The following is a 26,932-nucleotide window of genomic DNA, read 5'->3' as shown; positions in this document are numbered from 1 at the left end:
AATGAGAGTGAGTTGCTTTAGGCAAAGCACCATTCTCTTCCCATTAATCAATTTTCCTACAAACTGAAAAGGAAAGGGTTTTTGTATGCCAGTTAATACTTAGATGGATACTTGTTCCTTGTATTATAACAGCATCTAATAGTTAAACTCAATATTCTTGATAAAGTGCTAATTATAGCTGATTATTCAGGCAGAGCAGAACAGGAATCCAGATTTTAAAACCTTGAAAATTGCTGCAAAATGTAACAACTTCTGACAGTGAAAGAAAAGAAGAAAATTTGAAAAAATGAGGAAGTAGGTCAAAAGGACTGCAGCATTTAGACCAGGAGAACTAAAGCCATAAAGCTCTGCAGCATGAAGGTTTTTAACACTTCTTTCTAGAGTGAAAAGCTATAATTTTGCAAGTATGATACGAAAGCAAACTGAGTATTACATCAGGTTTTAAGCATGAAGGAATTGGATCACGTATAATACGAAAACATATCAGCTGCAAAACTGTAGGAGAAAACTGGTCCATCCAGCTTCAGCCAGTTCAAAATGTTTCAGAGGTAACTGTCAGATACAGAGAACAAATGGCATAGACCACATGCATAGGAAACTCTATTTATACTTCCTGTCTTGTCTCTTTGCCTAAATCTGATTTAGACCCAAGATGAAAGTATAAGCTTTTAATTTATGTCCACTAGTAATGTCTTGTACCTTGAAATTCAAAGGCTTCAGTAATAATTCTTGATGGTGTGCAGAGAAAAGAGCATCCCAGAGCTGCTCCTGTCTGTGGTTCCATAAAGCAAGAAAAACTTGGTAGCATTTATTTGGGAAAAAGTATATAACTGAGTGGGCTGGCGTGAACCTGCCTTTCAGCTGCATTACAATTTTTGGAAAAGATCAGATTTGGTTTATATTTCAACTTGGGAGGTATTAAAACAATGACTGAGCCATAGCAGGACCAAGAAAATGGTGTGGAATGTGCATTTAGGTTGTCCTGGCACAAATTTCAGTCCCACACTGTGTGGCAGGTGAGCTGGCAGGACTAGCGCCCTAGGTCCTCATGGTGAACAGATACTTGATAGTATCAATTCTCTTTGATACTATTGATACTATCATTCTTCATATGGTACTGACTCCTTTTTAGAATGGTGGTGCAAGAACAGGGTGGGTTTTTTGCAATTAAGTGATGCAGAGATGCATCGGGCTGTGATACCAGTGATGTAACACTAAGAGCTTTATGGTGAAACTTCACAAAGAAGTGATTCCAGCAAGGCCTCCCAAGACAATACTGAATGCAAGCTATGATTCTTATACCATGAGAAAAATTACACTCAAAAATGAGACCTTGCAGCACTTTCACTGGAGTTAGTCTGGGCCAAACTGCTGACTCTGCCTACCCAAGACAACAAAAACTGATTGGAAACACAGAAATAGAGGAGCAAGGGGGAACTAAATTTAAAACAGTTCTAAACTGCGAATGAAAAAAATCTAACTGAATAAATCGATAGATCTTGTTCCCTAATAAGTACTGTCTTTCCCAAACAGAAATGTTCAGAAATATGGTCCAAGAACCTGGCATATGAGAAATAATATTTAGCGAGGTTATCCCAAAAGATTTTGGTTTTGTGTATTTCTGTGTGGGATCCCATTTGTTATTATTTCTCACATTTTCAGAGTAAAATCTTAGATAAGATTTGTAGTTGGTAGTATCTAGGTGAGTAGTAATGTAAATAACATAGGCTTCTGAGAATATTCTATATGAATTCCTTAATTACGCTTAAACTTTCAGGGGGGTGAGGAACATAAATTTAGAAAAAAACCCACAACAACCTGTCATCAAAATTGAAATAATACTTCTTCTTTGTTCAGTTGACTGTTATATTATATTTTCTCAGTGTGATACATTGCCTAGTAAAAATAATAGATCAGCTTTTCTCTTCCCTTCAGTTAGATCAGGCTGATACCACTCGTGATGCAGTGCAGGTTTCAAATCGAGTGCCATCATAAGAGGCTCATGAATGTCAATGGATCAGATACCAGCCAAGCTCTGCCTGAATTCCGGTGAAGCTGCGTAGCTTACACTAAAATATTAAGTTGAAGATTGAATGGTCTTGTAACAGAGTTCATCTCAGTACATTCAAATGAAATGTTTTAATGTGCAAATACTGAAAGGTTCCACTCGGGAAAAAACTTCCAGATAAAATATGTAATCATTAATACACTGAAATTTTTAGCAATTTAGAATTGTTTGGGCAAAGGCTATCTTGGGGGAAAGGGAAAAGAAGCTGCAATTTCCCTCACAAACTATAGGTTTTGATCATTTCCAACAAAGTGCTATGCAAAATTCATCAGAATACTCCAGTGAGGCATATTTACTGCCTCTTTGGGAAACATAAACACTGAGTTATTATGGAAGTACCCGGCATACTGATGGAGTGTGTCCTAACAACTGGCAAAAGCAGATCACTAAGAACTGGCAAAACTATCAAAATTTTCTATTCACCCGCCATTTAATATAAAATTTTGGAAAGCAATACCTGATTCAGCAGACGAGGTGGCCGAGTGGTTAAGGCGATGGACTGCTAATCCATTGTGCTCTGCACGCATGGGTTCGAATCCCATCCTCGTCGGCAGGTTCCCATTCCCTGTTCTGCTCTGGTGAGGCCACATCTGGAGTACTGTGTCCAGTTTTGGGCTCCCCAGTTAAAGAAAGAAAAACTGAGGGGTACAAGGAGCATCTTTCTTATAAGGAGCAGCCGAGGGACTTGGGTCTATTTAGCCTGGAGAAGAGAAGACTGAGAGGTGATCTGATCAATTATAAATACTTAAAGGGAGGCAGTCAAGAGGATGGGGCTGACGTTTTTTCAGCGGTGCACGAACTTGAACGTAGGAAGCTCCACCTAAACATAAGGAGGAACTTCTTTACTTTGAGGCTGGCAGAACACTGGAACAGGCTGCCCAGGTGGTGGAGTCTCCTTCTCTGGAGATGTTCAAACCCCACCTGGATATTTTCCTGTACAACCAGATTTAGGTGGACCTGCTTTGGCAGGGGGGTTGCACTAGATGATCTCCAGAGGTCCCTTCCATCCCTGTTTCATTCTGTGATTTGAAATCATTTGACATATGAAAGAAGAGAGAATATGAAGAAGTAGTTAATACAATTAGCAGCAGATCTTAGGGCTTTTAAATCACTTAAATCTGTTAACAATTTTTAGCATGAGACTGTCAGAGAGGACAAATATTCAAGTTCATTTACTTTGTCTGTTCCCATCGAATACGTCCACATCCCTACTGATGAGTAGCAACATTCTAAAGATAGTAGGAGCAGCTGTGAATTAACTGCCTGATTTTTAAACAGAAGAAACTTTTAACAGCCAATGTATTTGGTAAGCAAAATCTAATTTTAAGGGTTATTTTTTCCCTCTTTGTTATAGCATAACTTTAGTTTCACTCTTCTAGACTAATTTCAAAAAGAATATGCCGATCTCATAGCTATGAATATGGGGCCATATAAAAACTGTGGCATTTTCTGCAACAATTCTGACACAGCTACATTTCTTGAGAAATTTGTTAATTCTGTATGCATTTAATGCAATTTCCATATCATAATAGGTTTCAGCAAATAGGAAATGTGTTTTTTTATGAGGGATGCTGGTCATGTATATTCCAGATGAAGAGTATCTGAAACTCAGTAGCCAGAATAATTTTCCAGTTAAAAAAGAGCACTTTGGAACAATGGAATAGCTGCTGCCTAAGGAAAAAATCGTCTACTCACTCACTCTAGGAGTTTGAAGTGATTAGCTGAACATCCCCAGCAGAAATAAGGGAACAAAGAACTAGAGTGTCAAAAAGTGGTTCTTGTGGACTCTGGAGCTCATGGGTAGCAAAACACTGTTCTTTCAATGAAGGAAATATTATGAATGCTGGACATTGGTAAGCTCATGGTAGCATAGTGTAAAAGCCAGTAGATTTGTTGAAAATCTAAAGAATGCTCAAGCTTAACAAAGACTCAGAGGAGAACAGCACAATTCTTTTCAATATTAGATTTGACCTTGATGTATAAAGGCAGGGAGCTACATGGCAATACAACAGCGTGAGAGTCCATGCCACGTAGCTCTTGCTGATGGTCACTGCAATCTGTACTTGCTTTCTTTTTTAGAATCTATGTATCTCTTGCACTTTGTCCATGACTAAAATAGGGCACAAAAGTTCACCTACAATGTGTGTACCCTTACTGTTTTCCAACACATGTTGCTTATGTGTTTGATTGTTAAATAATGTGTTGGATTGACCTTGGCCAACTGCCAGATGCTCACCCAACCACTCTCTCGTTTACCCTCCTCAACAGGACAAGGGAACAAGATGGGAAAGAATATGGGTCAAGATAAAGGGAGGAAGGATCACTTACCAATTACCATCAAGGCAAAGCAAACTTGACTTGGTGAAAAAAAACATTTTTTTGCCAATTAAAATAGATTTGGATAGTGAGAAACAAAGACAAAATTAAAACAACTTGCCTCCACCCCCCCGCCCTTTTTCCTAGGCTCAACTTCACTCCTTCCTTCCCAACTCTCTTTCTCCAGGTGGTGCAGAGGGGATAGAGAATGGGGGTTGCAGTCAGTACATGTCAGGTCCTCTCTGCTGCTCCTTCCTCCTCACACGTTTCCTGTGCTCCAGTCCAGGCCCTCCACAGGCAGCAGCTTCCTTCAGGGCATGTCTACCTTCTTTGGCGTGGGGTCCTCCATAGAATGCAGTGTGGATATCTGCTCTGGTTTGGTCCTCTCCACTGGCTGCAGAGAGCCACCTGCTCCATTGTGATCTCTCCAGGCTACAGGGAAATCTCTCTTCCAGCATCTAGAGCACCTCCTCCTGACTTCTTCATAGAGTTCACAGGGCTGTTTCATAGTCTCATATGTGTTTATGTTTCTCACACTTTTTCCCTCGCTCCCTTTCTACACAAGCTTTCCCCAAGTTGCCCCACCTATGGCTGAGGGACACAGCTGTGTCATGCAGTGGGTCCACTGGAGCTGGCAGGAACCAGCTGCGTCCCCCATGGTGCAGCCCCTGCTGCTCTTCATAGAGGCCACACTTGTAGCCCTCTCCTCATTGCCAACACCTTGACACCTACACCCAAGTGGCCATTAAATGGCCAGACATCTCTGGAGGAGGGTGTGGCTTGGGAAGGGAATGAGAAGGCTCATTGGTGATGGGTAAATGAGCAGCAGCTGAGCTTCAGCACTTCAACAGAAATGGGATGCGTTCAGGCAGTGAGACCAAGTGGCGCAATTAAGAACTATGGCTGGAAATCTCAGAAGCACCAACTGCCCACATTAAAAGGCTGGCAAAGAAAGGAAAATGATAACAGTAGAAACAGAAAGAAAAGGAAAAAAGAACTTTAAAGTTCTTAAATTCCTGTTATCTTCAAAGCCTTATTTACTTATTTTTTGTGTTTCCAGCAGAAATTATAAATACAATGTATTTCAAATGTTAAAATGCAGGATTCAGACAATGAAAACAGCAGCTTTATTTTGAACTCTACTAATCCCAAAGCACAATAGCAATCAGGGATTCCCTTGTATTTTTTTAATCCCCTGCACACTTTTGGTGTAATAAAGTGCTTTGTTGGCTTGTTTGTAATACATCTTGTGTTACATTCCACAGCCTGAGCATTTACTGAACTCATTTAAATTCTAAGATAAGCTACTTTTCTCCCTTTTTAAGCTTGGGGGTCTAAAGGAGACACTGTAAATACTGGGGATTCTGAGGGCTTGAAAGCTTGGCAAGTTTTCTGAGTTTACTAAAACTTTCTTCCATAATTTAAACTCCTTTCTTCAAAAAGAGCATTCAGTTTAAGCATAACCTTTTTTTCCCCTAAGTGCTTAATCCAAAGCTCATTGAAGTTAATGGAAAGACTTCTGAATGCTGCATCAGACTTGAAATGGATGTCTATGCCCTCTATTACTGACGAAAGCTCTGCACATGCAGAGCTACCCAATGACAGCTATTTAATGTACTTCTCTTTCAACAGCATTTCACTGGGTATGCTCCACTCCCTGCTTTTCCCCACCGTCTCTGAATTTGTTTTCCTCTCTGTCCGTTCTTTTCTCTTTCTCATCCTGCTTTTGTCAGATTTTGGTCTATTCACTCATTTTTCTGTCACCATATCTCTACATGGGGAGCAAACAACACATTGTCCAAAAATAATTTTCAACTCCAACTTTCCAGGGCTTCAGCCAATTCAGGAACAGGCAATACAAATTTGCAACACCTGCATCTTAAGGATTTACCTCTTGTGAGTAATAATGAAATCATTTAGAATGGTTTTAATCACAAGCCAGGAGTTTTAAACTCGAGTGTCTAACCATAGGCTTCTAAACCCACATTTAATTACCTAAACAGTTGCTGATTTTCAAAAGTCCTGAACATTCAGCAATTTTAAAATGTGCTCTTACTCATAAGTACCTAGGTATATGTAACCCAGTGTTCATCACCTGGGTTAGATTTAAGAACCCAATGTTTATTACCTAGGTTTAATATTGATGGTGATTCTACCAAGCCTTTTTTAAAAGAAATATCTCTATTTATCTTTTTGAACTCCTTAGAGAAATTATTTATATGCACAAAGAGGAACTGGAAATTTATATTCTGAACTCTGACAGCAACTTTATTTTTTTTTAAATAAAGTTCTTTGTGTGGCACGTCATATTTAAAGCATTACAAAATGAACACAGCAACAAACTTTTTCTGTGTTTCAAAAAAAAAAAAAAAAAGGAAAAAAAGTGAATTATCAAACCATCCTGTATTCATAACTATGCAGAGGAAGTTCTCAGATACAATGAATCTCCAGAAGAAAAAAAATTTCTATACTAGTTGTGGTTCTGATTAAAATATTTGAGTTACATTATTCATTTTCTTATTATTGTTTTCTCTTAGTATTTCAACAAGTGATCTAAACAGCTGTATTTTAGTTTAAAAACTATAAAGTATATACCAGAGAGCATGATGTAATACTTTCATACTCCTTACTTGTCTTAACAAAATGCATATTGATGGATTTTTCAATGCCTGAATGCTCATTTTTCTGGGGGGTTGTGGACCCCACTTAGTAGTCAAGCACCACAGAAACTCACAGTTAAAATTATGGAAGAAAGAAGTTGGTAGAATTTGCTTTTCTTAGTCACCTTCACCCTTTACATCATAGAGAGATGGAGACTATAGGTTGCAACCACTGTCCTGGAAGACAGGATTTATTGTTCCTTTATGAGCAACTCAGGAGTAGCACATTCCTGCTCTAAATGTCGCAGCCTTTCGACCCTGACTAAAAGACATCCTGTGATGATAAGTGTTACGAAGGTACTATAGATTTTTATTAGGGAAACGATGTGTCCCTGTGTGCTGCCAGGGGCTCTGCAGCCTGCCTCAAACACTCGGGTTGTGTTGGTACACATGTGGATGAGCACCCAGTCCTGCTGGGGGCAGCCACAGAGCCTGAGGTAGATGGCCAGGATGGGGCTGGGTGGGACTGGTCTGCAAAACACCTTTGGAGGCCTTCCGCCTCACTTGGAGCTCCTCTAAGACATGTCATAACCTTCATGACAAAGCCACACCATGCCTGGCCATCTGCCTCCCCAGCCTCAACTCATCAACTTGGCATCCCAGCCAGGCCTCTTGCCAATCACTTTTCTATGCCTGTGCCCAGAATTTGGCCCCAGTCAGGTCAGCCCAGGTTCCTAGTTTTAGTGGGCTCACCCTGGCAAGCAGCCTTTCTTGTCTTGTACCATGTAAGTAGCAGAGACAAACATAAAGATTATCATGAAATATTCCTAACTATGGTAAAGTCATACAAGGATAAGATAACAATAGACTATACATTTCAACAGCAATGAATGATGACAGGTTTTACACTAAATAAGCCCTGTGAAGAAATCTCCCTCTGAAAAGGGAAACAAAGTGGAGAAGAATTTCTCCTTTATGTATTCTTTTAATGACAGTTGCTAGATTATACTCATTAAATAAGACACGTATTTCAGGTAGCTGGTGGACAAGTTTCTATTCATATATGCATAAATCATGTTGTGACATTTAGCTTTAAAACATTCACAATACTCAAAGATATTGTTTTAATTCTATAAGTGATTTTATATTTTTTTTTTAAATCTGTTGAGGCAATCTGATTAATCAGACACAAAACCAAGAGTAATCTGAAGGGAAACCCGCCAGCAGTTAGAGCTTATATTCAGCACAGAAGCAGCTGAACAGTGATCAGGAACAAAATGGCCAAATCATGACTGGAGATGAGAAAGCAGTTTCCAAGAGAACATTCCAGCAGTGACTCCCATATAGAAGATGAACAAAACAAAGGTGTTTAAACAGGGAAGGGAAAGTAATATAAATTAGTGCATATAAATTATTTTACAGTACACACACAAATTACTAACCTATCTTATTTTTTGAAGGTGATGATAATCTTTCTGAAGAACTGCTGACTTCAGAAAACACTGGGATAGTCAGCATATCTGAAAAGGTTGTGATAAAAATAGGTATGAAAATTGAAAATTCAATCTTAATTTCTCTGTCCCTCAAAGCATATCATGTAGAAGATGTGTAATCATTTTAATTTGTACCCTGCAGATTACATAGAGGCATACTTCAAAATGTGCATACTACTGCAAAATAACATAGAATAATAAGCAAAAGAAAAGTGTAGAAAACCACTAATAATGAATAATATCTGATCTAGTGTATCCAAATGGGAAAACACTACATTCCATGAGTGAATACAGAATAGCACATTAAATAGGAATAAGTCCAATTGAACTAAGTGAACACAGCCCAGGAGTGTCAATGCTTGATAAAAACAAGTAAATAAATATTTACTTTTATAGAAATTGCTCTACTCTTTTTGGTATCCAGTACTGCTGTAGTGGTGTTCTCTATTGTGGAGGGCTAAAGAGATAAAGATCTCTTCTCCCAGGACAGCACCTCAGGGTCAGAACTTTCATGACCAGGTGCCAATGGCTACTTTCAATTAGCATATAAGGAGAGACCTGTGCTGATTAGCAAATCCTAATGCCATTATCCAGTGAAGCTGCCAGGTGAAGTTCACCTTTGTGCAAGAGCTGTAACACAGTGTGAGGATGTGGTGAATATATCTAAACTGCATTGACAAACAGATATCATTAATCACAAATAGAAGTCTCATTAAAAATATCAGCCTGCATTTGTTTTTCTAACACATGAAGAATCATGAGCCCTTCAGTCTTGTGCTTTGCTTAATTTTGCTGAAATTTATGAAAGAAAGCTATTATACTAGATTTCTCAAAACATGTTTGTTATTTTTTACACACTGCTTTTTCCCCTATATTGTAGAGAGAACAGGAAGATTACAGCCCAGTTCAGCTGGAACAAGATTGTCACTATTGTTTCTAGTAGAAACAACTTTGTCTTGTAATAAGAAGATAGATATCAAATACATTGTATTTTATGAATTTGGGGTGTTATTTTGTGAGAGCTCGTGTGTGATCGTGGGAAGCTTATTTTTATTCTGTTGTCATTAACATTTTGTTTTGCACTAGAGAATTAAAGAAAATATATGTAAATGTGATTAATTTTTGTTGTCATTGTTTGATTCCTACCAGATTGCTCTCAGTTACAAGCCAAAATTTAGTATTTCTGTACAGTTAGGTATTCAGCAATGAACTAAGAGAAACGTCAGTTCTTCCCATCTCTGGAAAGTAAAAAGACTCCAGAGGCAAAACATAATTCACCTTTTAGGCTTGCTTGTCTTATCAGCCACAAGAATATGAAGGGCATTTATTATTTGTCTTAAGGAAACTTGTTATTCTCTGAAGAAGTAAAGCTTTGCTGGTAAGTGATGTTTGCTGTGGAACTGCTCACTTGTAAAGCTCTGGGACCTGGCAAAAAAATAAATTAAAAAACCTCAAGTCATTTCCCCCGTTTTCTTTCTTTAAAAGCAGTTTTTAAGTAACAAAAAAGAAAGATCATAGCTATGCTGAAAATACTTGGAGGCCAGTGCTTTGAGCATCCTTTACTGTAGTTAATCTCTCAGACTGTTGCTGTCACTAGCACTCTTTCTGAAGCATTTCCTAATTGGGTCCCTGAAAGTTCAGCTTCTTGCCCTTCAGAGAGCAGCAGCGTGGCTGCTGTCAAAGAAGGAGACACTTAACTCTTAATAAAAATTCTGCCTTTCCAGAAGCATTATTGCACATACCTTTTCTTTTTTCCTCCCCATGTTAACACAAAGGACACAAGAGCTTGGAGTCCACGGAAACCTTCTAAAGAACTCCTGTTTAAAATAAGCAGTCTGGCTCTGCTCTCTTGGACGTTGGTGTCATGACTACAGAACAGTGATGCCTGAGGTGGGTCATTTCTCCCTGGGAACAGTTTCATGAACCAAGCGCAAGAAGAGAAGCAGGGAGGAGCTATGAGCAACTTTTCTCCTTAGGTTACCGTTTAAAGCATAGTTTAAAGCAGCTCCAGACCCAGTCTGGCTTCACCAGATGTTAGCATTTTTTATTATCAGAAGGGACTGTTATGATTTCATATGTGAGGAGAAAGAAAAAACACTTCTGTGTCTATTGTTATACACCTGCCACAAAACAACTCCACTCAATCTACCCCTGAGTTTTCTGGTTTGATTTTAGATGATAGTAAGAGGCAAAGTTTTCTATCCTATGTAATTGCCCCAGTGTTGGTTGGTTGTGCAAAAAAAATTCTCTAAGAAATATAATTTCTTAAAAAACTCTTTCCATGTGAAATTAATAAAATTATTAGGCATGTGGCTAGTTGCAAAGCATTTACCTAATAGCCAAGCATGGGAGAAGATGAATTCTCCTTCTGAAATAGTTCCTCTTTGTTCAAAACACTAAATATTCCTTAATATAATGAAATATTAAAACAGAGTGTGACTCAGTGATTCTCTTGCCTATAGGTTGGAAGATTCATGGAATCATAGAATGGTTTGGGTTGGAAGGGACCTTAAAGATCATCTAGTTCCACCCCCCCTGCCATGGGCAAGGACACCTCCCACTAGACCAGGTTGCTCCACGACTTCCGTGGGCAACCTGTTCCAGTGCCTCACCATCCTCACAGTAAAGAATTTCTTTCTAGTATCTAATCTAAATCTCCCCTCTTCCAATTTAAAACCGTTGCCCCTTGCTTCCAGCGACTATTTAAAATACAAGGTGGAACATTATCACTAAAAGGAACTGAGATTAGCCCAGGGACCTCTATGCAGGGTATCCAACCTTTCCAATCTGGGGCTGCGCGTGATTCAGAAGCAGATCAAATAGATCCACCTCACAGTTAACAGCAGGGGGACTCTGTTGTGGGAGCTGCTAGATGATCCAAAATCCCAGCAACGGGAGAAAGCCAGCCAGCAACAGCTACTAAGTCTCGACTCAATGAGTCACCTGGAGTTTGCAGCATGCACAGCGTGCACAGCAATAAAGCAATTGTTAATTTGCCTTAGCAAATTTTGCTGTGTTGTTCATAGCACTGGGAAGACCAGACAGCCCATAGCACAATAGTTTAAACATGATCCTGTGAGATGGGTGATGTAAACCTAATTCATCGCAGGTAGACAAGAGAATTGTCTCTCTCTGATGCAGGTGAAGTGCCTAATTAACTGGGTTATGGGACAGAAAAACATTGGCGTTTCTCTGTGTTTTACGAGCTGTAAAGGAGTGCATGAAAGGGAAGGTTTTCAGTGAAAGGTTTGTTCTACTCTATATATATATATTTATTTTTTTTTTTCTGGATGCTTCTTTTCAGCAAGAAGTGTCAGATTTTGCCTATTTGAACCGTCTCCCACTCTTCCTTCCCACCTACCATTTGGCTACTGGACAAACAGAGATTTTTTTTCCACCTGTTCTCAAAAGAAATTACTAAGGTACCGTAGCTGCAGTCCTGAAAATCCTGCTGTCCTGGAGGCTGAATGCAGAATCGTTTTGAATCTATAACACTGGGTAGAGAATGAGAATCAATTGACTTTTTATGTTGCTGGAACAACAGCAACACAACTGCAACTGAGCAACATTGCTCAGTTACCCAGTCTGTACCACTGAGATTAGAATGAGAAAAAACATGTTCATTTATGGCATGTGTGAAATTAATATCTCTGCACAAGCTTTTCTCAAGAGTAACAGGCAAAACTGCTTTGAACTGTGTTAAATAAACAAAATAAAAATAGTGTGGATTTTGTTTTGTTTTCAAATAACATATGTACATTCATACTTTTTGCATTTTCTCTTTTACTAAGACAGAAAAGCTGGATCCCTATAAATTCCTTAAGCTATACTATGAAATCTCTGTCAAATCAGCAACAGAGAATGAGCATCTTCTCCTACCAAATTTTCTTACACTAAATTAACTTCAGAAAGATCCTTTTTAAAAGAAGATTAAGAACTGTGAAAATGAGACATTTGTATTGCCTGTGTAATGGCTATACATATATTAGGCAAATCCTGATGGAGCAAAAATTATTCTCTGATTTCTTCCTCTCCTTTCATTACTTGTGGTCTTGTTTTGCACCTGTTCAGCACTTGTCCTTACAGATGCATTTAGCTATCGTTTAGGCTCTTGCAGGAGCAAAATGAGAACAGATGCGTCATAAGTACAAAATATGTGCTAAAAGGACATGCCGTAATGGGAAATCAGAGCTGAATGGGAGGAAAAACAAAACACGGCAGGATATAGAGGATGCAGACCTAAAATTAGCATAGGATAGATACATTGGAAAGACAAAATTCAGCAGATAAGGGCTCCTGGTTTATTGTCTAAAATATGCCTATCTGCATTCCAAGGGAACAGCATCAATCTGTCTTGATTTCTGAATAAATTGAGCTCTCAAGCAAAATCCCTGTAAAGAAGGCAGCTCTATTTTTATCACTGTGACCTTTTTAGAAGGACTTCAGGGAAGAAGGAAACAAACTTATCTAAATTCCTACTACCCAAAGTCCAATTCTGCTTTCCTATCTGCAAAATGTTGCTTGCCAGTGTTTTATAGATATCCAGCACCGAGAGTCTTTGAAAATTCACATATCACAGCAGGCTTGCTTACAAGTTTGGTCTTGTCTGGTCTTCAACTGGTCTTTGACTAATGTTAAAGCATTATATAAGAATCTAGCCCCCAAATATACTGACCTTCATCAGTGGCTTTGGTTAGCTTTGGATCAATATCTGAATTTAAAGAAATAACTTTATTAATGTGTAGGAAATTGGCCAAAATTCATAGAATTAATTTCTTACTAGCTATCTTCAATATATATAGCTGCCACAGTTAGGTTTTTTGCCTTATTGTACATTTCCCAGGATGATAAAACCCTGATTTAATTAGGAGCTTTACTGGGACTGTTAATACCTGGCTTGAAATAAAGAGTGAATATGTATTCAGGGCATATGTTTTAGAATGAGGGAGTGGGTGCTACGGATAAAGGATTTTTATACAGAGAGTGTTATGTAGGGCAGGTTTTGGCATTTGTGAAAGCACTGTAGGAAAGTTAGATAACTCACTGAAGCAATCGGAGAATTTTTAACTTCTGTCTGTAAGGGTGTGATACTGAGATTGGTAAAGGCAAATATAGTGGTTGTTCTTAAGAATAAATTAGGACATAATGACTTGTAAACAATTCAGCTTAACTTCCCCTTCTGGGAAAATTCTGAAAACAATCAATTAATCTACTCTTAAGAAATGACACAATGTTCAGGATATAGCTGTGTATAGCAAATCACATCAAATCAGTCTACTATCTAGGAAATGTTAACAGGGGTGTTGACTAGAGCAGGAACAGATTAATCATATACATGTTGATTGTATTAAGGTTTTTGATGCTGTGTTAAACAACACTTTCCAAAACAGGTTTACAAACCATAGCTTTCATGGAGCTTCTCCAAGGAGTGTGCAAATATATCTAAATGACTATACTTGAAGTATAGTGATAAATGATATGCCAGAATGGAAGGATGTACCAAATGGGTCTTCATGGGGATCTGCCATGAGTATGAAGCTATTCCTATTTTCATTGGAAATGAAAGAGTACTGAGAAAACATAGTTGTTTGTGCATGTGGCACAAATGAAGGGAGAGCAGGACAAGAATTGGAAAGGATCTTGCCAAACAGAGAGATAGTCTGGGAAAACAGAATGAAATTTGGTAATACATGTGTAAAGTTTATACTTAGGTAGGAAGAATTGTATGTACTATAGGATGCAGAACACTAATTCAGGAGCAGATTTTCAGAATGTGATGTATCTCAAATTTCAGCACGTGGTAACAATGTCAGATACTTGCTGTGAAAAACACAGGAATGAAAATTGTTAAACAATGAGGAATGTAGTCCTGAATACCTGGGAAGTTATTCTTCTCCTTTACTCAGCTCTGGCAAGGCAGGAACTAGAATGACCACAGGTTAGGAAATGGAACATATTGGGTGAAAGGTGAAAGAAACTGGTTGGAGAACAGAGAGGAGTGCAGAGTAACCAACAGCCCAGTGGTTCAGCTGCACATCACCCAAGTCTGGCTTTGTGTAGCATGTCCGGGTGACTTTGGTTCTGCTTCACTAAAAAGATAGTTGTTAAACTGTGAAAGCACATAAGTTAAAACCATGCAAGACAAAAAATATGATTTTACAGAAGTGACACTCTTGAGATGGCAGTGACTAGTGACTCAAGGACTCAAAGGGGAAACAAATGACATAAGCCTGAGAGAAATTTAGAGAATTAGGACACAGCAAGCCATGCTGTTCCAAGAAGCAATGGACGTTAATACTTTCCCACCTGACTGATAGCTGCCTAGCTGACAGGTTTGTTAGGCATGGGGAGGATATTAGCTTGGTAATTGCATGTAAGAACCAATAAACACTTTTTCTAGCCCATGACATGACGTATATCCTGCTTGCAGAGTCCTCCTGTGCACAGTAAGAGATGCTCAAGTAAAAGCAGCCCATTACATGGAAAGTTACAGCAGGAACACAGGAACACCAAAGGGTTGGTGCAAAGAAGGGGCAAATCTCTTCTCCATTAGCGGAGCAGCTGAAGTGGCTTTAGATTCTCTATTGCTAAAGGTCTTGGCAAAAAACCTTAGGCAGACATCTGTGAAGAATGTCATAGCTACAACTGATCTTGTCTCAGAGCAGAGGTGACATGAGGCTGATTTTCCATGAGCCATTGGAACTTCAGGAAGCTTCATAAGCTAAGACAAAGATGGGTGGAGATTAAGTTTAATGTGATGTTGGGAACACTGCGTCAGGAGTGATGTCAGTGATTGTGTACTTTTCCAAGGGCAAGGCATGTCTTGTCTTGTGATAGTTCAATGTCTAGCTCATCTCAAGAGAAGGAGGTGGAGAAAAAGGTCACTAATTGCAACTGGATTGTAATGCTCTATTCCATGCCTTCCCTGACTACTATGGTTCATTTTGGAGAGAGGCAGAACAAACAGAGTAGAAGTACCAGAAACAGTCATGCTGTGGAAACATGAAATTTCACAGAGGAGAATTCATTCAGGCTTTCCAGTTACTTGGTGTGGACTGTACAAAAGCCTGGCTGCTGGTGACTACATGGCTTCCTGGGCGCAAACTGTTTTGGCTAGTGCTAGATCAGATACACAGTGTAGTATCATGCAGTAACCAGATACTAGATTGTATCAATATAATTTGGTGAATTCTATTACAATCTGTGGAAGCTGAACAGTCTTATTATTTTGAACATTGTGTCAGTAATAATAAAACAACCTCTTATCAAAAGGTCTTACCAGGGGAAAATAACTGGCGAACACCTCAATAGAGTGTGTGTGAATCAGCATGCTGTTAGTTCAGTAGAGCCGTGCCAGCTAAAGATCTGTTTAAAAAATTAAATTCCTGACATAAATTACAAGTATTGCCTAATCTTATTTTAAAAAAAATGGTAATTAGGTTTCACTCCTACAAGCAGTAGGATAATTGGGTCCCAAAGGTCTGGGATAAGGTTAAACAATTAGACTGTATTTGCAAATGAATATGTTCTGATTGGCACTTGAAAGGATAAAAGGTTTATTTGAAGTCATTATGATTTTAACCCATGATTTCATGAAGTCTATGTATATCAGGCTTAGCGCTAACTTGAAAACATTTCTCCAGATACCTCCAGCCCTTGGATAGATTTTGAGCAAAGGTGTCCATCTAACTGTAGCAAGGAATGCAGTGAGCAATCCAGCTGACTTCTTTTTTCAGTGACCAAATATTAGGATTTATTATTAGTTGGTAAATTATTGATTATTGGGTCAATATATGTTGAAATTCAGCTCAACAGAACACAACATTTATTTATCAAAGCAATTTTAGAGACAAGTAAACTGAAACAGAGAGAGATTTATGAATTCACCAAAGGTCACACAAGTGAGTTAGCAGCAAAACAAAGAATAGGTCTTCTATATGCCAGCTTCCAGTCCAGCACCTGCACTACTGGGTTTAAAATGAGTAGGACAGAGAAACAAGGTAGCCTGACAGGACAGGAAATTGATGGTAAATGATACAAGAAATATCTTTATAGAAGTAATTTTGTTTCTTGTGAGTGGCAAAGTCCAGGTTAAATGCAATTCAGAATGATTTCTGGCTCAACTATGCAGAAGTGTTGTCCAAGCCAGTAGTCTATGCCATGATACACACTAAGCCATAAAGTGATGAGGCCAGTGGAAAAAAACAATGGAATTCAATCATATCACAACTGCTGATCTTTCAAAATTTCTTCAGCTATATATAGAGATTTATCTCCAATACGGCATAGACATTAAATTTAATGGCATTCTTCCTCACTGCATTAGCTTGATTTAAAATGGCAACTAAAATATTTCTTCTAGCAGATAATTTGAGTTAATCTGTTGAATTATGCTTTCAGTAGTTGTAAAACACTGAACAGTATGGAAGACATGGCAGTGGATAAACTGAACAGTTGTATTAAAAAATCTGTAACTATTCCGCATTACTGAAACAGAAGCACATGACACAGGTTACAGGATGTTTCCTTCTCATTGATTTTGATACCTCAGAATTTCTAGAACTGGAGAACATACCTTGGAGCACAACCAAAGCTACACTGAAGTCTGGGCCTAGATCTTTTTCTACGACAGTCTACAAGTAGTAAAGGAAGAATTAGAATTGCTTGAGAAAGGAAGAAGGGTTTAATAATTCACAGAGAATTATTTCATTTCTGTGTTTCATAACCAGCAAATCTAGAACATTTTTAAGTTCTCATTAACTCCTTATATAGAAGTTAAAAGATAAAAAAACACTGACCTTCCTGGTTGCGCGGAGACAGTTTTGTGGTAAATAGTAATATTATGGATGCAAAAATCTTAAACAAGATTAGAGGAATTCTTTCATATCTTGGAGAAATTAATTGTCCACACTGATGGTGTTGATACAGCATGGACTCCTACAAAGAGTACAGTAGGATTTTTTCAATAAGCAACCTAGGAAAAACTCTTTAGAAAGTTACCAATTTAGTTACCATGGCTGTTGTTAGGTTTTACCACTAAACATGGAGATAGAAAAATATTTTGAGTATATATCACAGTGTGAATAGTGAAAGCAATAGGTAAATTTAGACTTATTCTTACCCTCTGTGATGCCTTCCTTCCTAGTTCATAGAAACTAAATCCTCCTTCTATAATAACGTTCTTGGAGGTTTATGTATTATTTTCAGCCAGAGACCGATGAATGTATGTGCTTGCTCTGTGTTTGGTGAAATTCGGAATTAATTCTCATGGGCACAGCAGCCAACCTGAAGGACTACCACACTGCTTTTGCAGGGACAACACTGACGGGCAAGGCCTCGTCTCCATTCACCTGACACCAACCATATGCACAAATCAGCTGTTTACACCCAGTTTATCAAGCAAACTTCTTAACTAAGGTAGAAGAAGGCAGAGCCTTTTCAGCTAAATTGCACATTTGAGTACAATATCCATTCTTTCAACAGACAAATTCATCAGGAAAGAATCCTAAAAATATCCAGGAGCTGGCTATGATAAAGCAAAACCCCTTGTTTCATCAACCTGGTAGTGCTGCTTAATAGGCCTAACTGAGGGCAGTCAATTCCACAGACAAGCATTTGATGGGAGAGCTGCAATCCTTGGCTCTAGTAACAACAGTTATTATTGCCTGTAGTTAATTAGTCCATGTGAGGGAATTGTGGTAACCTGCTGATAAAAATCAGTGGCCTCAGAGCTTGTTCTGGAGGCATTGACCATAGTTCTCTATACCTGAATTTACTCACATATGGTGTGGTCATCTGCACACTGTAATCCTCCTGCAGTGCTGCAGCAGATATATGTAAGGGAGTTTTCTATGCAGGCCAAAGGAAAGCTGTGCCCAAACTGTAGGAAGTTCCTCATGACTTATTACAGGAATTGATAGCCCTTTAGCTAAAAGGTGGGTGAACAAGTGTTAAGCAAAAAGGATTTCAGGTGTAACCAGTTTAAATTGGAATGTCTGTCTGCTTGACTCAAGAATATTACCAGGAAAGCTGATAGCCTGCCTCATGCGTGTATGCTTCAGGGGTGTCATGGACTGAAAAATAGGACAGCTGCTGTGTTATTACATTGCTTCTCTATGGTGGTTACAGTTTATTTTCAGCAGAAATTAATCAGGTCTTTGTTCTTTATAATTTGCTGTCTCTCTGTGCTATTTTCCCCTTGGAAAATGATGATTTAATAGGTACAAATATCACAGTGAGAAATGGGACAGTAAGAGGAACCAAAACCTATTACGCTAGTTGTGTTTTCCTTCTTCAGCCTCTAAGCAATAGGTAAAGTGTTCCTGGGCACCGAATAACTTGACTGCCTAAGGTCTGGTTTTGGGTTTGACTTAAACCCTTGTATGCTATTACCTTTAGTAAAGTTGACTTTCCTAAGAGCTAGTTTGGTAGCAATTCAATGTCTAGATTGGTTAGCAGGCACGTGTCACCCAGGTTCCTTTCTGTTGGATAGTCCTTTCAAACCTTGAGAATGGTCAAGCACCAAGAAATATGTGAGACAAGTCTGGAAGAGATTCCATCCAGAGATTCACAACATCTGCTGTGAGTTTTCTCCTTCTTCCTTTAATTATGTTTTTGTCTTCTTTAAAAAAAAAAACAACCAACCAACAAACAAACAAAAACAAAAAACCAAAAAGACACAGTTAGTGAACTTTTTTTGTTTTCAAGAAAGAGGTAGTAGGGTGGGGAAACCTTGTAAAAACAGAGCCTTAAGCAAAAAGCTCACATTGATGAGAAAAAATCTAAATCCCTCAGTTTGTATTTATCTCTAAAGAACTGTACCAGGCTTGAAATAATTCCTCTCTTCTCTTCCTTGACCTTGGCAGGTTTCCAGGAAAAAACTACACAATCTGGAGAGCTGTAATGCAGGTCATGTAGGAATAATTCAGAGTCTCTATTTAAGGAACATATGCTGCATCCACTTATTTCTAAAAGGCATAAAGATAAAAATTTAACATTTGAAGGTAAAGAGAGAAAAAGTATGACAGAGAAGAGCAAACTGAAACTTTCAGGAAGCACTATGTCACATTAAATTCCAGCAGATAGCAATTGTTTTCTTTTTAGAGAAAACGCTGCTTAAATAGCAGTAGGTAGTGATTTATTATTTTCAAAGATGACTACTGTTCTTTCTGTTTGGGAAACAAAAGTTCTCTCTAACATAAAAAGATTCTGATCCTTTGTACATATAAATAAATTGAGATCAATTGCTCACCAGGAAATAGCCATGCCAGGTTTACACCACCATATTTAGAGTTCTGTTTTCTGTTCTACATATCTGTTCTGTTTTCTTCACTGTCTTGAACTACTAAGGAATAGTGAATACTTACCCTTATTTTTTTCATTAAGTGGTGTTAAAGAAGTGTAATTCCAGCCACTACTGGTTTAGGACAAGGATAGTATGGGTAAAAGCAGCTAGAGATAAAAAGACCAATATCCATAAAAAGCCCAGATTTGTAAAGCCTCATCAGAAGGCTTGTGCAATGAGCTGCATTCTGTTGTGTGTGTGAATGCATCCTGCAGTAAGGGTGTAACCTGTATACACAGAAATCTTAGAAAGGGTGGGAAAAATAAACTGGGATTTTCCACCTCGGTTTTCTTACCTCTTGGTTCTATGATTACAATCTCACCATGTTTCCATGAAAGCAGGAATGCCTGCAGGAAACCGTGCAGTCTCCAGACAGCTGGCCAAGAGACTCTGTAGGGTTCAAAAAGATTAGAAAGCAAGAGAAAGTTTGAAAGTAAGTTTCGGAAGTTACCAAGTACAACAACAACAACAGCCTGTGCCTGAGAGAATTCTGTGATCCATGCAGTGCTCCAGCAGCAAGGCTTGGAAAGGCAGGCAACAGAACTGAGTGCAGCGAGGAATGTAACGTGTTTGGATGCTACTTAATGCAGCTGCCTTTATTCTGAGACACAAAGGCTTTACCTGAAGGCGCTGTAAAAACCATTCAGCAGTATCGCTGCTGTCTGTCACCTAATCTGAATCATCACAGTCATCAGTGACTCTGTGCTGTAACTGGTACTTAATGGGCTGGAAAAATTGAGGGAAGATTGGTAGGCTCATTCTACCTTTTCTTCAAGTTCATGCAGAACACAAAATGCACAATTTTTCATCTTCCAGTTGCTACTCTGTATATTGCTGAAGGACAGAAGCAAGTCTTACTTGTTATATTAATTGTGTGGCATATTATTTTCTCAATATCATACATGGCAAATAGTGTTGGTAGTTGTTTTTTTAATTCAGTCACACATTAATCACTGTGTACGTACTTTGTTTTTCAGTGGGAATGTGCACACTTTCATGACTAATTTGCAAATTTGAGATGTCTAAACAGACACGCCATTATGGAGACATCATTACTAGCTATATGACCTTTGTAGAGTCCCTTGAGGTCTTTTTTTCCATCATAGCCAAATGAATACATCTCTCATAGCAGTAAGGTAAGTTCAGAATGTGCACAAACTTTTCTTGTGTAGTGTACATATTTTGCCTCTAAAATGCTTTATATGCACCACAGTTAAATTTTGTGGTGAAGAAGAGTTTATTTTCTTATCTAGAAAGATTTTGTGCCTGGCTGGGTTACAGCTGGGTTATGGTCTATTAGTGTGATGGATATCGTGCTCTAAGGTTAGTGTCTGGAAACCATTTGTGTAAGTTTATGCAGTGCCTAGGGGTGACAGTTCAAAATTTCTTAGCAAAACAGCAAATTCATCTTCCCAAAGTATGCTCTTTAGCCTGAGTCACCTTGTCAAACAGGTGACAGCAGATGAAAATTCACTGGTGTTCAGTTCCTTGCCCAACAAAATCATTGGCTCGTTTTGCTGTTTCAGAGTTCAGAGCAAACAGGCTATTTCCTTTTTGCAAACCTCTGCAGTCCTGCATGGTGACTGGTAGTAACACCTTGCTCTTGACCATCACTGGGTTTCTGCCATGTCTGCCTGTTGCCAGGGTCTAGAGAGAGCACTGGAGGGAGATAAATCCATTATTGACATAGGTTAACAGTGAGGGGGAATTAAACATAAATCCAAAGGCATTTAACAGTGAGTGGGAAAACAGTGCAAAAGCTTAAGACAGTAGACACAGAAGAAACCTAATTAGAGAGGTCTACCTATAGATAACCTATTTTACTAGCCTTTCAGCTCAATTTTTCTGTTGGGGAACGACACATTCCTTTTATTACAATTCCTTAAGCAACCTTGTGAAAGAGAATGCCTATTTTTTAACACAGTCAGAACCTGCATGTTCTATAACCTCAAGTTCAAATTGAAATGAAATTGGAGAATTATTTGTTAAGTCTGGTCAGAAAGTACTTGACTTCAGTTTTGGCTGTGTTTTCTTAACTTGGGCTTTCTTTTTTGTAGGGAAAAAAAAAAAAAAACAAACAAACAAACCAAAATGTGATTTCAGTAGCAAAACACTTTACTCTCAGATATGACATTTTTTGCAGAGGACAGAAAAACTATGTGGATATTTTAAGGGAAATAGTGTGCAGAACAAAAGCGTGATCCAATACATTTCAGATATTCTTGAGACAAAAAAGCACAATAACCTTAGATGCTCTTTTTGCAAGGTGCCTGTCTAAGAATGAGATGCTGCTTTTTTCAAAGTGTTAGAGATTTCCTCAAACAAAATTGTGGACCAGAACTTGCTTGTTTATTGAAGTGCAAACATGTCAATCATATAGCTTCCATTATGAATTATAAAGCCATATGTGGGATGGATTCATCCACAAATTTCAGAAGGGCAACTCTGTTCATCTGGATGCTAATTCAACATTGTATGAAGCCAGAATATAAAATGATGGTATTAGGAAAAGTCAGTAGCAATGGGATATTTCATCTTCTCGTTTCCAAGAGATTTTTTGCTCTCTTATAAATCCCAAGCTCGTTTGAACTGAAAGTTACAAACATATTGAAAAGTTAAAGTATTAGAATGTGGATTTGCCAGATAATCAAAAGCAGCTCTTTATGGTTTAAACAAAATCAATGAAAGATACTTTAATAAGCAGTCAGCAGTTTTGCTTTCAGTAACTTGCCAGATGTTACTGCATACATATATATTAGCAGCCGGAATAATTCAGACACGTAAATGAGCATTTGCCACAGGCCGTATGGAGAAGCCATGCACTGCAGACTACACTGTTATGGTGGTCTTTGCGTGCCATGATAAAACAAAAAGAGAAAGTTCCCCTTCTCATCACCTTATGGGTACACTGTCCTCTCTTGGCCAAGATGCATGAAATTCTGCCTTCCCTTTCTGTTTCAAAATCTAGAAAGTGCATGTGTGAGAGTAACCACACATGAAATTTATTACTGTGTAAAAGTAATTTACAAACCTAAAAGCCCTGGTTTCCTACTATAAGTAGAGCATGGAAGAGACTTAGAGGTTGACTCTCCCACTTCTGTGGGGAAAATTTTGAAGTGTGAAACTCATTGTTAGAAATCTTTTCCTTTCAGATTAAAACTGTTGACTCCAGGAGTATGACCATGCATAATAAATTAAATGCCTGTTCAGTTTTCTACCTTTTTATCAGTTCTTCTTGTATTTCTGCCAGAGATAGTTTCACTGTAATGAACCTGTGACGAAGGAGAAGTCTCCTTCCATCTTGTCATTTACAGCACTTGCCTCTGATCCATGCGTGACACAGGACATCAGGAGCTAGCTAACAAAGTCAATGCAAAGTGAACAGCTGCTTTATCATTGTAAGATTATAAATAGTCACAAGAAAGGTCCCTTGATCTCCTCACAGCTGACCTGGGATGAGACACGGTTTAAGAGGATAGGATTTTTTTTTTGTTTATCTGGGGGAAGGTGTTTAGTAGCCTGAATTGTTTTTCAACCCATTACAAGTGTTATGGAAGTCTCCTATCACTCGTAGGGATTAGAAAGCAAATATTTATCTCTGTTGTTTCAGTTTGTTTACTTTGCATTTGACTGAACTTTGGATATTGCCAATTTCACAGCAAATGACTACCCGCTGGCGGGATCAGGAAGCAGAGATAATAGTGATTCCAGCTGTCACAGTTCTTCTCCTGGGAAACTCTGGGACAATTAAGTTGTTTTTCACCCCTTCTTATGAGCTGAGCCTAGCACATTAAAGAGCCACTGGGATTTCCGTCACTGGTTTCTACAGTTGCATGAGCAACCCTCCTCAGGTCTCACCACTGGGATTATCTGCTCTATGCTCAAGCCTCATACAAGAGTAACAGCAGGTGAAAAAGATGGTAGGAGAAGTCGGGGGGGGGAGGAAGGAGGAACCCTACAGACTCTCCTAGAAGAATGGCTAACATCAGCACTGCTTCTTTGCCTTCTCGTCTTTGAGGAGCTTAATGGCTATTTTATTCCAACAGAGCGAAGCACTTTTCACACAGACTTAACTCTGGGTGCTAGCATAGTTCAGTGGAAATCAGGCTACTCATATAAGGGGACACTTGTAGGAAATAACTTAGAGATATATTTGTGTCAAACCAAAGTCAGGATTCTCGGTCAGCCAAATCCTATTTGAGATTCTGAAAGCCTTGTAGGCAGTCACAATGGCAACTGCTCAAATGTCATTTAGTGTGGCACAAGCCACGTAAAAGTGCCGCTGTCTCGGAAGCAAACAGGAAACGGGAGGTTTTCTAAAAGAATTAGAAGTAGTAATAAGTAACATCACATTCTCAGGATACTGCAAGGGCAAAGAGGGAGAATGAGTCACTTCCCATTTGCAGGAATTATTGCAAGGAAACAGACTCGTATCTTCTTTTAGAGTCTACACAGTCCTGTGATGTTCTTTATGTAAAGAATCCAAAAGTGCCTACTTGCAGTAGTAAAGCTAGATGTGGCTGGAAACCTTGGAAGGATTTTGGATGAAAATAGAAAAATCTTAGCAAGTTCTGCAAAGTATTTCAGCTGGAAACTCCTGGAGCCATACAGAATGCTGTATATTACAGACACCTGGCCCAAGCCCACCTAACATTCAAACCAAGCTGTATTAATCAAGAAGGAATTAAATTATTTGATTCAAAACCCAGAATATTGAGCACCATGAAATGAGAAAACAGGCAGTTATAGACACAGCTGATGTCTTTCTCCGCAGACATGCAGTGCTTGACTTCAGTGAAGCTATTAGAGAGAGCAGCAGGTTTTAGATATATTGCCACATCTCAGAGTGTTGTAAATTGAGGCAGCTCCATTGAAGTCAGGCACCACGTAACCGTAAGGTGAGAAAAGAGTTTCCTGCCACATGCGTGATTAAAAGACAGCCACCCTGTGGGTATTGAAGTCCTAATCTAACACTACCCTCAGCAGAGATGCTGGCAAATATGACAGACGTGGAGTTTTTTGAAAAGGAACACACAACTGCTAATTACTGTCTTGCTGACCCTATTAAGGTGCTAGAGCTGTGCAGAAACATGAGCAAGGCCTTCAAACAAATGCCAGAGAAGTATGCTTGATGCACATACAGTATTGTTAATAGAGATTTATTTTGCTGCCTATTAATTGGAGTTCCTTGTTTTAAATAGAAAATAAGCGTGCATTTTTGTAAAATTAGGTTTGGGTTGTTTACTGGAAAAATATCTTTTTTAGTTGTAACAAAAAAATACCAAGGGTAATAGAATAATGAATGTTGATGTAAGCTTAAGTAAAGTGCTTGAGTTTGCAGATAGGAATTTTACATTTATTTATTAGCTGATTTGGTTAAGACAGGTTTAGGAAGTGAACAAGATATTAAATAATATATGAGGCAAGCACCATCCCTGAAGGTGTTCAAAAGACAGGTTGACATGGTCCTCAAGAATATGGTTTGGTGATTTTTTTTTTTATTGCTCATTTCTTATTTATTTTTTTGTCAGAGTTAGGTGGATGGTTGGACTAGATGACCTTTATGGTCCCTTCCAACCTAGACAATTCTATGATTCTATGAAATAAGACATGAAAGGATATTGAAGGCACAAGTTCTTTGAAACATTTGTCAGTATGGTTTCCAGTATATTAATTCATTGTATTTCTCTCTGATTATGTTTAGATAAAAAGGCAAACTATTTTGGTTTTTAGCAATAAAAAAAGCTTAACTGTCCTTCTCAGTTCCTACTTAACTAAACTTTTGACTTTATATAATAATGGCAATGTGACTGGTCAAAAATAAACTAGAAGATACAACTATAATTTAGCCCAGTTGAATAGTAATGTAAATGTGGCAACTAGGAAACTTTGTTGATGCAAGTTTATTAAGGCTATAATAAAGATATATCTCAGTGTACAAGAAAGCATGAACAAGGTGATGAAATCTTGTGCCAGTCTAATTAAAGACTGAAAATAATATATTTTTTCCCCTTCACACAAATATTGTAAAAATAATGAATTTCTTCAAATCAGTTGTTATTAAAATTAACTAAGAATCTAGCTGTATTCCTTCTCACAGTATTCTCTTTAAAACAATTACTTCTCTCCTTCATCGGTGTATTATTTTTACAACACAAATAAAAAGACAGGGGTTCATAAGAAAAAAAAAAAATATTCCGAATTATCTTTCACCCATCGTCTGGGTGGAGGAGGAAATAAAAAGCAGTATGTTATGTCTGAGATGTTCATATACTCAGCCTGTTCTGAGAGCTGTGCTCCATGATAGCATCCTGTGTCTGCACAGCACCAAGGCAGAGAGAAGTCTTATGTAAACCCAGTGGCAAGGTACTCCACGTGACATCTGCTGGGACTAAGCCATAGCAAGCAAAAGTGCCGGTATATAGTTTGGCATCTGATTAAACCAAGAGCTTAGAAACCACCTGAAAATCCTAACAAGACTGTGGCCTTTGTCAAACAAAAACTTCCCAACAGTATTGTCCGTGCCTCTCCTACTACTCCCCGGACTGATGCCCATATCTGTTTCTACAGCATCACTGAACCGTAACAAATGACAGCTCTTTGTAAATAAATAATGGCAATACTCCAAAGGCTTGCCTAAAGCCAGCTGCCACTGTGAAACTAATATAGCTCTGCAAGGAGGACTGCGAGACCTAGAAAACATGCTGAGATGTAAAGCTCATCCTAGCAAAGAGAAGGTTAAGAGGTGATTTGATCACAGTTTATAGATATCTGTGAGGAGAGAAGACCTCTTGCCAGACAGCACTTTGATTTAGCAGATAAGCTGGAAGCTAGATAAAATGAAAATGAGACAAACTTAAAATGAAAACACATGCACATTTTTCACACTAGTCTAGGAACAGATTTGGAGGTATATGACAGTTTACCCAGCTCTCGAATTCTTTAAATCTAAGCTGCCTGTCTTCCTATGAGATGTGATGTCATTCAGGTGAGCTGCTTTTAGGCAGAATGCAGGACTCATTCTAAGGATTATGCCATGTCTTCATGATCTTCAAACCAAGTGATCATAAATGTTTTTCTCCAGCACTAACATCTGTAAATGGAATTTCTG

At 38.5% G+C, this 26,932-nt stretch overlaps 1 non-coding gene across 1 annotated transcript; it reads left to right on the top strand.

Annotated features, from left to right (window-relative positions):
• The first annotated feature begins 2,536 nt into the window (after positions 1-2,536).
• TRNAS-GCU lies at positions 2,537-2,618 on the top strand. The gene has a single exon. It is a non-coding gene; the product is annotated as a tRNA-Ser (tRNA).
• Positions 2,619-26,932: the final 24,314 nt, after the last annotated feature.

Source organism: Calidris pugnax, unplaced genomic scaffold (genome assembly GCF_001431845.1).
Source record: "Calidris pugnax isolate Ruff unplaced genomic scaffold, ASM143184v1 scaffold8, whole genome shotgun sequence".
Lineage (NCBI taxonomy): Eukaryota > Metazoa > Chordata > Aves > Charadriiformes > Scolopacidae > Calidris > Calidris pugnax.
This window is presented reverse-complemented; position numbering and strand designations above follow the sequence as displayed.